The sequence below is a fragment of the Phyllobates terribilis genome, unplaced genomic scaffold (genome assembly GCF_046119375.1).
Source record: "Phyllobates terribilis strain yellow unplaced genomic scaffold, ASM4611937v1 Scaffold_11__3_contigs__length_659146591, whole genome shotgun sequence".
Taxonomy (NCBI): domain Eukaryota; kingdom Metazoa; phylum Chordata; class Amphibia; order Anura; family Dendrobatidae; genus Phyllobates; species Phyllobates terribilis.
In genome coordinates, this window is record NW_027362771.1 from 150,393,076 (window position 1) to 150,405,135 (window position 12,060).

The window sequence follows — 12,060 nt, forward strand, 5'->3', positions numbered from 1 at the left end:
CCTCAGTATAATGACCGCTGTATAGCTACCTCAGTATAATGACCGCAGTATAGCTACCTCAGTATAATGACCGCAGTATAGCTACCTCAGTATAATGACCGCAGTATAGCTACCTCAGTATAATGACCGCAGTATGACTACCTCAGTATAATGACCGCTGTATAGCTACCTCAGTATAATGACCGCAGTATAGCTACCTCAGTATAATGACCGCAGTATAGCTACCTCAGTATAATGACCGCAGTATAGCTACCTCAGTATAATGACCGCAGTATGACTACCTCAGTATAATGACCGCAGTATAGCTACCTCAGTATAATGACCGCTGTATAGCTACCTCAGTATAATGACCGCAGTATAGCTACCTCAGTGTAATGACCGCAGTATAGCTACCTCAGTATAATGACCGCAGTATGACTACCTCAGTATAATGACCGCAGTATAGCTACCTCAGTATAATGACCGCAGTATGACTACCTCAGTATAATGACCGCAGTATAGCTACCTCAGTATAATGACCGCAGTATAGCTACCTCAGTATAATGACCGCAGTATAGCTACCTCAGTGTAATGACCGCAGTATAGCTACCTCAGTGTAATGACCGCAGTATAGCTACCTCAGTATAATGACCGCAGTATAGCTACCTCAGTGTAATGACCGCAGTATAGCTACCTCAGTGTAATGACCGCAGTATAGCTACCTCAGTGTAATGACCGCAGTATAGCTACCTCAGTGTAATGACCGCAGTATAGCTACCTCAGTGTAATGACCGCAGTATAGCTACCTCAGTATAATGACCGCAGTATAGCTACCTCAGTATAATAACCGCAGTATAGCTACCTCAGTATAATGACCGCAGTATAGCTACCTCAGTATAATGACCGCAGTATAGCTACCTCAGTGTAATGACCGCAGTATAGCTACCTCAGTATAATGACCGCAGTATAGCTACCTCAGTGTAATGACCGCAGTATAGCTACCTCAGTGTAATGACCGCAGTATAGCTACCTCAGTGTAATGACCGCAGTATAGCTACCTCAGTGTAATGACCGCAGTATAGCTACCTCAGTGTAATGACCGCAGTATAGCTACCTCAGTGTAATGACCGCAGTATAGCTACCTCAGTGTAATGACCGCAGTATAGCTACCTCAGTGTAATGACCGCAGTATAGCTACCTCAGTGTAATGACCGCAGTATAGCTACCTCAGTGTAATGACCGCAGTATAGCTACCTCAGTGTAATGACCGCAGTATAGCTACCTCATTATAATGACCGCAGTATAGCTACCTCAGTATAATGACCGCAGTATAGCTACCTCAGTATAATGACCGCAGTATAGCTACCTCAGTATAATGACCGCAGTATAGCTACCTCAGTATAATGACCGCAGTATAGCTACCTCAGTATAATGACCGCAGTATAGCTACCTCAGTATAATGACCGCAGTATAGCTACCTCAGTATAATGACCGCAGTATAGCTACCTCAGTATAATGACCGCAGTATGACTACCTCAGTATAATGACCGCAGTATAGCTACCTCAGTATAATGACCGCAGTATAGCTACCTCAGTATAATGACTGCAGTATAGCTACCTCAGTATAATGACCGCAGTATAGCTACCTCAGTATAATGACCGCAGTATAGCTACCTCAGTGTAATGACCGCAGTATAGCTACCTCAGTGTAATGACCGCAGTATAGCTACCTCAGTGTAATGACCGCAGTATAGCTACCTCAGTGTAATGACCGCAGTATAGCTACCTCAGTATAATGACCGCAGTATAGCTACCTCAGTGTAATGACCGCAGTATAGCTACCTCAGTGTAATGACCGCAGTATAGCTACCTCAGTATAATGACCGCAGTATAGCTACCTCAGTATAATGACCGCAGTATAGCTACCTCAGTATAATGACCGCAGTATAGCTACCTCAGTATAATGACCGCAGTATAGCTACCTCAGTGTAATGACCGCAGTATAGCTACCTCAGTATAATGACCGCAGTATAGCTACCTCAATATAATGACCGCAGTATAGCTACCTCAGTATAATGACCGCAGTATAGCTACCTCAGTATAATGACCGCAGTATAGCTACCTCAGTATAATGACCGCAGTATAGCTACCTCAGTATAATGACCGCAGTATAGCTACCTCAGTATAATGACCGCAGTATAGCTACCTCAGTATAATGACCGCAGTATAGCTACCTCAGTATAATGACCGCAGTATGACTACCTCAGTATAATGACCGCAGTATAGCTACCTCAGTATAATGACCGCAGTATAGCTACCTCAGAATAATCACGGCAGTATAGCTACCTCAGTATAATGACTGCAGTATGACTACCTCAGTATAATGACCGCAGTATAGATACCTCAGTATAATGACCGCGGTATGACTACCTCAGTATAATGACTGCAGTATAATGATCGCAGTATAGCTACCTCAGAATAATGACCGGAGTATGACTACCTCAGTATAATGACCGCATTATAGCTATCTCAGTATAATGATACAATAGAGAAGGACCACACAAGAGCAGAACAATGCATCTTCTGCGGAGATGCTACAGAAGTAAACTATGCATAGGGATGAAATTTGGAAGTAAAAGCATGTGGAATAAATGTGTTTTATGCTCTCAAATAAGAAATCTACAGTAACTATGCGGGGGCGTACATAGAAATCATGGGGCCCTATAGCAAAGGTTTTAATGCCCCCCTACCTTCCCCCCAAAAAAGTTAATATTCGTCTGGGTCACAGAAAAGCATATCTCACAACTTTGCAGCCCTTACAAAGTAATTTTCCTCCTTTTGGAGCCCCAGATTCCCCTCTCATTGCCCCGATAAAGTATGATGACAACAAAAGTAACCTCCAAGCACTCTATGATACCCCCACAGTGAATTCCTCCACACGCTCAGTATGATGACACCACAACTCCCACAGCAAAGTATGGTGACCCCCAACACAGTATGATTCCCCAATTGTGACCCCCACACAACCCTCCATAAAGTACAATGGCCCAACACCTCTCCATACTGTATAATGGTCCCCACTAGCCCTCCAAAGAGTACAATGACCCACACACAGTATGATGGACCACTTACAAACCTTCATATTTTATTATTATTTATTGTTATAGCGCCATTTTTTCCATGGCGCTTTACATGTGAAAAAGGAGGTATACATAGCAGAAACAATTACAAAAATCTTGAACAAAAGCGCAACGGCAAACTGGTACAGGAGGAGAGAGGACCCTGCCCGCGAGGGCTCACAGTCTACAAGGGATGAGTGAGGATACAGTATGTGAGTGTAGCTGGTCGTGCATCGTTATGGTGGAGCGAGGGTTACTGCAGGTTGTAGGCTTGTCGGAAGAGGTGGGTCTTCAGGTTCCTTTTGAAGGTTTCACGGTAGGCGAGAGTCTGATGCTTTGGGGTAGAGAGTTCGAGAGTAGGGGGGATGCACGGGAGAAATCTTGTATGCGATTGTGGGAAGAGGAGATAAGAGGGGAGTAGAGAAGGAGATCTTGTGAGGATCGTAGGTTGCGTGTAGGTATGTACCAGGAGACTAGGTCACAGATATATGGAGGGGACAGGTTGTGGATGGCTTTGTATGTCAAGGTTAGGTTTTGAACTGGAGTCTCTGGGCAATGGGGAGTCAGTGATGCGTTTGACAGAGAGGAGAGGCAGGGGAATAGCGGGGGAACAGGTGGTTTAGTCGGGCAGCAGAGTTTAGGATAGATTGGAGGGGTGCGAGAGTGTTAGAGGGCCGGCCACAGAGCAGAAGGTTGCAGTAGTCGAGGCGGGAGATGATGAGGGCATGCACTAGTGTTTTTGCAGATTCGTGGTTGAGTAATGTGCGGATCCTGGAGATGTTTTTGAGTTGGAGTCAGCAGGAAGTGGAAAGGGCTTGAATATGTGGTTTGAAGGAGAGGTTAGAGTCCACGGTTACCCCGAGGCAGCGAGCTTGTGGGACTGGGGAAAGTGGACAGCCATTGATTTTGATGGATAGGTCTGATGGGGGGGCTGAGTGAGATGGGGGAAAGATGATGAATTCAGTTTTATCCATGTTAAGTTTTAGAAATCTAGCAGAGAAGAAGGATGAGATAGCCGACAGACATTGTGGGATTCTAGTTAGTAAGGCTGTAATATCAGGTCCAGAGAGGTAAATCTGTGTGTCGTCAGCATAGAGATGATACTGAAAGCTGTGGGACTCTATGAGCTGTCCGAGGCCGAAGGTGTAGATGGAGAAGAGCAGAGGTCCTAGGACTGGAACTTGGGGGACACTGACAGATAGGGGGTGAGATAAGGAGGTGGTGTGAGTGAGAAACACTGAAGGTCCTGTCCGTTGAGTATGAGGAGATCCAAGATAGGGCCAAGTCTGTGATGCCAAGAGATGAGAGAATCTGTAGTAAGAGGGAATGGTCCACTGTGTTGAAGGCAGATGACAGGTCCAGGAGGAGAAGGACAGAATAGTGTCGCTTGGATTTGGCAGTTAGAGGGTCGTTGGTGACTTTATTCAGGGCAGTTTCAGTAGAATGGTGCAGTCGGAATCCAGATTGTAAACGGTCAAAGAGGGAGCAGGAGGAGAGGTGGGAGGACAGTTCAAAATGGATGTGTTGTTTGAGTAGTTTTGAGGCATAGGGGTGAAGTGATATGGGGAGATAGCTAGTCACAGAGGATGGGTCAAGGGAGGGTTTTTTGAGGATGGGTGTGATCGAGGCATTTTTGAAGCATGAGGGGAAGACACTGTTATGATCTGCAAACAAGAACTAAGGAAAGAAGGGGAAAGCTTTCCCTACAGTAAGACTAAGTTGAATCCCTACGATGTAGCGGGCTGCCTGTACCCAGCGAACAGACCCCCCTTAGTCCTAGGCTAGTCTGAACGAAGACCTATAGAATAAAGGGAAGGGGTCCCTAAAAGAACTAAGGACTGGAACAAAAATGGGACACCTCCTAAACAGAGAAAGTTGTTGCAGAAAACAAAAGATAAACTGACAAAAGGTACTAGAGGTCCAAAAGGACCAAGCGAACTGAGAGATATAGGCACCAAAGCACCTGGCTAGCAAAATAGTCAAACAACACTGAAGTCCAGCACAGCCAAAAAGGCGGAGCTGGAATATAAAGGCAGATGGTCACATGACCGAAAAACACAAGATGGAAAAAAACTAACAGGAGGGTTCTAATAGTACCCCCTCTTTTAAGAGTATCCTCCGGATCCTCCAGGCCCAGGCCTATCCGTAAACCTCTTGTGGAAAACTCTTACAAGCCTAGGAGCAGAGACATCATCCGCCCTTACCCAGGACTTATCTTCGGGACCGAAACCCTTCGGGGAGACGAGATACTGTATTCTCCCTCTATGCCATCTAGAATTCAAGATACGTGAAATTTCATATTCGCCGTCTTCCACCACAGGAGGCATCCCTATCAGATATGTTACGCACACGCCCGGACTGACTGGCGTGAACGTGATTAGTGATCCAACTGGACCATGAACTGAGGAGTGCCTGGAGGGGCATGACTAAGTATCAACTCGGTCCGACCAAGGTCGCACGGCGGCTCAGTCGACTCCGTGAACCAGGGAGGAACCGAGCAGAGGGACCAGGTGCTACTCCAGGTCAGACCCCGATCACAGCTGTTGACCCACACCGGGGAATGCAGAAACAGGCAGGTTAGGCTGACATACTGACAGGTGGGTACTGGCAGGCATGGCTGGTATGCAGACAGGTGGGTACTGGCAGCATGGCTGGTATGCAGATAGGTGAGTACTGGCAGGCATGGCTAGTATGCAGACAGGTGGGTACTGGCAGGCACGGCTGGTATGCAGACAGGTGGGTACTGGTAGGTAGGAACGCAGGCAGGATAGAGACCAGTACAGACTGGGATACAGGAACAGAGCCGCAGATGCGGTAGAAAATCAGAGCAGCGCAAAACCTGCAGGTGCAGTAGACAAGCAGAGCAGAGCAAAACCCGCAGGTGCGGTAGACAAGCAGAGCAGAGCAAAACCCACAGGTGCGGTAGACAAGCAGAGCAGAGCAAAACCAGCAGGTGTGGTAGACAAGCAGAGCAGAGCAAAACCCGCAGGTGCGGTAGACAAGCAGAGCAGAGCAAAACCCGCAGGTGCGGTAGACAAGCAGAGCAGAACAAAACCCGCAGGTGCGGTAGACAAGCAGAGCAGAGTAAAACCCGCAGGTGCGGTAGACAAGCAGAGCAGAGCAAAACCGGCAGGTGCGATGAACAAGCAGAGCAAAACCGCAGGTGCGGTGAACAAGCAGAGCAGAGCGAAACCGCAGATGTGGTGGACAAGCAGAGCAGAGCGAAACCGCAGATACGGTGGACAAGCAGAGCGAAACCGCAGGTGCGGTGAACAAGCAGAGCAGAGTGAAACCGCAGATGCGGTGGACAAGCAGAACAGAGCGAAACCGCAGCTGCAGTGGACAAGCAGAACAGAGCAGAAGGTGCAGGCAGACAGGACAGGGCTCTGTTCACATGGAACAGACTGGAAAATACAGGAAGATAGTTAGAACACAAGAGGTAGATACGGAGGCAGGGAAACGGGACAAGCAGAACCAGATACACACAAGGTACAGTACTTACTGTGAAGTAGCGAGTGGACATAAAACTCACAAACAGAAGTACAGAGACAACGAGTTGGAGTTAGGTGCAGGTTCAGACACTGCAGGAAAAGGGAAGGTTCGGACATAGAAGCAAACAGATAACGGGCTAGGACACAGTTCAGACAGGAACTGATCCAGGAGCAAGATACAGGAACGAGCCTGGGAACTCAGCCCCGAGGGTGGTGGAAACAGTCTAGAAGTCACAGATACAGACAACAGGCCTGGGAATACAGCCCCCAGGGTGGCGGAACAGACTAGAAGTCACAGATACAGGTAAAAGGCCTGGGTATACAGCCCCCAGGGTGGCGGAAACACACAAGATACAGGACAGGACCTGGCAACTCAGTTGCACAGAACACACTGTAAGAAAGTGATGCTCAGGCCCCTCCTACTGGATGGAGGGGGTTTAAGTATCCAGTGACTCACAGCAATAGGCTGGGGAGGCATTAGGACTGTGCACACAGTAACTATAAGAATCAGGCAGTAACGGCGCCGCCGCCCTAAGCAATCAGACAAGAGACACAGCAGGTACTGGAGCAAACTGTGCAGCCTGGAGTGATAGGTAAGATAGCGGTCTTGCATGGTGGGAGGTGGTAAGCCATGCCAGCACGCCGCCAGGGATGTTACAAGATACATCCATCTTTTTCAACAAGGAAACATGAAACACAGGAAGTAGGAACATCCAACCTAACCACAGACAGGTTAACAACCTGAAGAACTTTAAATGGACCCACAAACTTAGGACCCAGTTTTTTAGAGGGAATCCTCAACTGCAGGTACCTTGAGGACAACCAAACCATGTCACCCACAGTAAACAAAACCTCCTTTCGTTTCCTGTCAAAATACTTATTGGACTTCTTGTTAGCCTCTTGAAGGTTGCAACGTACATTAGTCCAAATTCTCTCCAAATCACCGGAAAAATTCTCCTCCGGCATCGCCGACCCCAATTTGGAGAACAAACGAAAAGACAGATGTCTCCCAGTACAACAAAAAAAGGAGAACACCCAGCTGAGGAGGATGTATGACTGTTAAGAGCAAATTCTGCGAGAGGCAGAAACTCAGACCACACCTCTTGATTGTCCGCCACAAAATATCGCAAAAACTGTTCTACATCCTGTTTTTTTCTTTCAGTCTGTCCATTAGACTCAAAAACGAAAATGACAAATGGACTCCCAACCTGTCACCAAAAGCATGCCAAAAGCAAGTCACAAACTGAGGTCCTCTATCAGAAACAATATCCGTGGGAACGCCATGAAGCTTGACAATTTCCTTAACAAACGTCTTAGCAAGTGTCTTGGCGCAGGGCAACTTAATGAATGGAACCAAATGACACATCTTACTAAAACGGTCCACGACCACCCAGATGACAGTAAAACCCTCGGACACGGGCAGATAAGTAATAAAATCCATTGTGAGATGCGTCCAAGGCGCACTAGGAATCTTCAGAGGGCAAAGCAACCCCGCAGCAGGAGTATGTGAAGCCTTTGACCTACCACACACCGTACATTGACGCACCCACTTGATGACTTTTTTCTGCCATCCAGGCCACCAAAAACTGCGACTGATAAGTCTCTTAGTGTCAGAAATTCCTGGATGACCTGCCAACCGAGACTCATGACACTCCACAAACAAGTCTCTCCTAAAGGTTCTAGGCACGAACAACCTCCCATGGGGAGTATTAGATGGAGCATCATCTTGAGCTTTTAGAATCCCATTCTCTAAAACGGAGTCCAATGCCGCCACCAGAGCTCCTTTCTGTAAAATGTACTCCTCCTCCTCGGCACCGACCGCAGGAGAGAAGCTACGAGATAACCATCGGCTTTAACATTCTTAGTACCAGAGATATAGGTAACAGAAAAATGAAACCGAGAAAAAAAAAGTGCCCACCTAGCTTGACGGACATTCAAGCGCTTGGCAGCATCCAGATAGATCAAATTCTTATGATCTGTGAAAACCTAAGTAGGAAATCTAGCGCCTTCCAAAAAATGACGCCAATGTTCAAACGCGAGTTTAATAGCCAGCAACTCCTGATTTCCAACATCATAATTCAATTCGGTTTCCGAAATTTTTTTCGAAAAGAAGGCACAAGGATGTACTCCATCCCTGTTCTCCTGAGACAAAACTGCTCCGACCCCCACCGATGAAGCATCGACCTCGACCAAAAAAGGCTTGGTCTCATCCGGCTGCATAAGGATAGGGGCTGAACTGAACATCTCTTTGAGATACTTAAACGCTTCAATGGCCTCAGTAGTCCATTGGACCGTGTTCGCACCTTTCCTGGTGAGATCGGTTAGAGGCTTAACAATTACAGAAAAATTCTTAATGAATGTCCTGTAATAATTGGCAAAACACAAAAATCTCTGTATAGATTTCAAACCAATAGGCCTAGGCCATCCCTGCACAGCCTGTACCTTCACTGGGTCCATCTCAAAGACCTCGCTGGAGACAGTGTAGCCCAAAAAACTAATTTTCTGCACAGCGAACTCACATTTCTCCAGCTTAGCAAAGAGTGAATTATCATTCAATAACTGCAAAACTTCACGTACACTCTGCCAATGGGACTCCAGATCTGGCGAATAAATCAAAATGTCATTAAATACACAACCACATTCTTACCAATCAAAGGTCTCAAGATGTCATTAATAAGGTTCTGAAAAAATGCAGGTGCATTGGTAAGACCAAAAGGCATCACCAGATTCTCAAAATGACCTACCGGAGTGTTAACAGCAGTTTTCCACTCATCACCCTCCTTCACTCGTAACAAATTGTATGCCCCCCGGAGATCAATTTTAGAGAACCACTTGGCCCCCACTAACTGGTTAAACAAGTCAGGAATTAACAATGGGTAGGAATTGCGTATGGTAGTCTTATTAATTTCACGAAAATCCAGACACGGACGCAAACACCCTGTCACGGGTGTGTTGCCACGAAGATCGTCACGAGTACACAGCCTGACTTCTCGCAGCTGACTTGTTGGTGCTTTGTGTTTTTTCGGCAGTGTAGGAGTTAATTCTCTCTCTCTCTGGGCTAGCTGAGGTCCAGCCTCGCCCAGCTGCAATCAATGCTTCTTTAGTGAGACTCCTTTATATTCCTGCAGGTCTGTTTGGGAGGTGTCGGTGAAAGCTTTTCATTCTGACTTACAGAGCGGATCGTGGTGTTTGGAGTTGCTGAGATAAGTGCATTTGGAAGTGTTTTTTCCCTTTCCTCGCTTTATCATTTATCTCCTTTCCCGTTGGTGTTCCCTCTGTTGTAGTTGTGTAGAAGTTGTATGCAAGGTGGTTTTGGTTTTTCCCTTGTACTGTCTCGTTCGTCTAAATACTGTGTGTGGGCATATTATTTCTGGTTCCCTATTGTTGTGATCGGGGTCCTTCTCAGGACTAGATTACTTAGGTGCAGGGATCCTCAGGAGGTAGGGGTTACGCTGGCGGCCTGGACCTCTGTACCTTTAACAGTACCTCCAGGTTGAGGGGTTAGTCAGGGTCCCAGCTTAGGGTCAGCTTAGGCCCCCTACCTCCAGTATTCTGTGACAGTGTGACACACCCGTCCTTTTTTTTTAACAAAGAAAAATCCAACTGCCACAGGCGACTTAGAAGGTCTAATGTGACCAGCAGCCAGGCTAGTCTGTATGTACTCCCCCAAGGCCTTTCTTTCGGGGATAGTTAGATTAAACCAGCTACTCTTAGGAAGACTAGTTCCTGGAATAAACTCAATGGCGCAATCATAATCCCTATGAGGAGGTAAAACTTGCGACTCCTCCTCCGAAAAAACCCTCCAAAAATCTTAAATAGGTACAGTTAATTCCCCTTTTCCCACAGCCGCAATGCGACCATTACAACATTTATCATAGCATTTCGGACTCCAAGACTTAATCATATTAGTAGACCAGTCCAGCAAAGGATTGTGCAGTTTTAACCAAGGCAATCCTAGAACGACCGGAGAGGGTAAAGTATCTAATACAACCAAGTCCAAAATTTCTTGGTGAAGACCATTGATAGTGAGGGGAAATGCAGCAACCTTGTGAGTAATACATTTCAAGGGAGTGTTATCAATTGCAATCACAGAAATAGGTGATGACAAAGGTTTGGATTTCAATTTAAGTTTTTCCAAAAACCCTTTATCAGTCACATTAAGTGTTCAACCACAATCCACAAATACCTGAAATTCAATCAAATTTTCCTGCAAAGTAGTACTCCCTGAATGAAGTACTCCTGCAGAGCGTAAACAAGCTATACGGCCGTACCTGACTTTTTTTTTCTTTACTTAAACTAAGCTCACAATACGTAATCAAATGGTCAGCTTTACCACAATAAAGACATAATCCCTTGGCGAACCTCCGATCTCTTTCCTGAGAGCGGAGCGACATCGCCCCAACCTCCATCGGTTCTCCGCCGTCTGAGCAGATTTTCTGGGGACTAGGACCTGGCATTACAGGAGTCTTTACCTCATTCTGCCTAGATCTCAGCCTCCTATCCACACGAACAGCTATTTGCATGGCATCCTGCAGAGTCTCAGGTGCAGAGAATGCAATTAGCAAATCCTTAACCCTTTCACTCAGACCAGCAAGAAATAGACATTTCTGAGCAGGATCATTCCATCTGACTTCAGAAGCCCACCTTCTAAAGTGTGTGTAATAAATCTCAGCATCATCTGACTCCTGATTCAAACGCCTGAGTTCTGCCTCAGCAGATGAGACTCGATCATGATCGTCTTTTAATAGACCCATAGCAGAAAAAAACTCTTCTACCGACCTCAAACATGGATCATTAGGTTGAAGAGAAAAGGCCCACCCTTGTGGTTCATTGCGCAAAAGTGACATAATAAAACCAATGCGCTGTGATTCATTCCCAGAGGACCTTGGTCTCAAATGAAAATATAACAAACAAGCATTTTTAAGGGAAAAAAAATCTTGCTGTTTACCATAAAAAACATCCGGCGGTGCTACCTTGGGTTCCACAAAATGCGCTCCGGAACAGCTACTCATGTGTTGCTGGAGCTCGGCCACCTCCAGAGGCAACCCCTGCAAGCGTTGAGCCAAATCCTGGACGGAAGCCATACTGATCCCCATATTAATATTTCCTTAATTTTTTTTTTTTTTGGGCTGGTCTTACTGTTATGATCTGCAAACGAGAACTAAGGAAAGAAGGGGAAAGCTTTCCCTACAGTAAGACTAAGCTGAATCCCTACGATGTAGCGGGCTGCCTGTTCCTAGTGAACAGACCCGCCTTAGTCCTAGGCTAGTCTGAACGAAGACCTATAGAATAAAGGGAAAGGGTCCCTAAAAGATCTAAGGACTGGAACAAAAATGAGACACCTCCTGAACAGAGAAAGTTGTTGCAGAAAACAAAAGATAAACTGACAAAAGGTACTAGAGGTCCAAAAGGACCAAGCAAACTGAGAGATATAGGCAACAAAGCACCTGCCTAGCAAAACAGTCAAACAA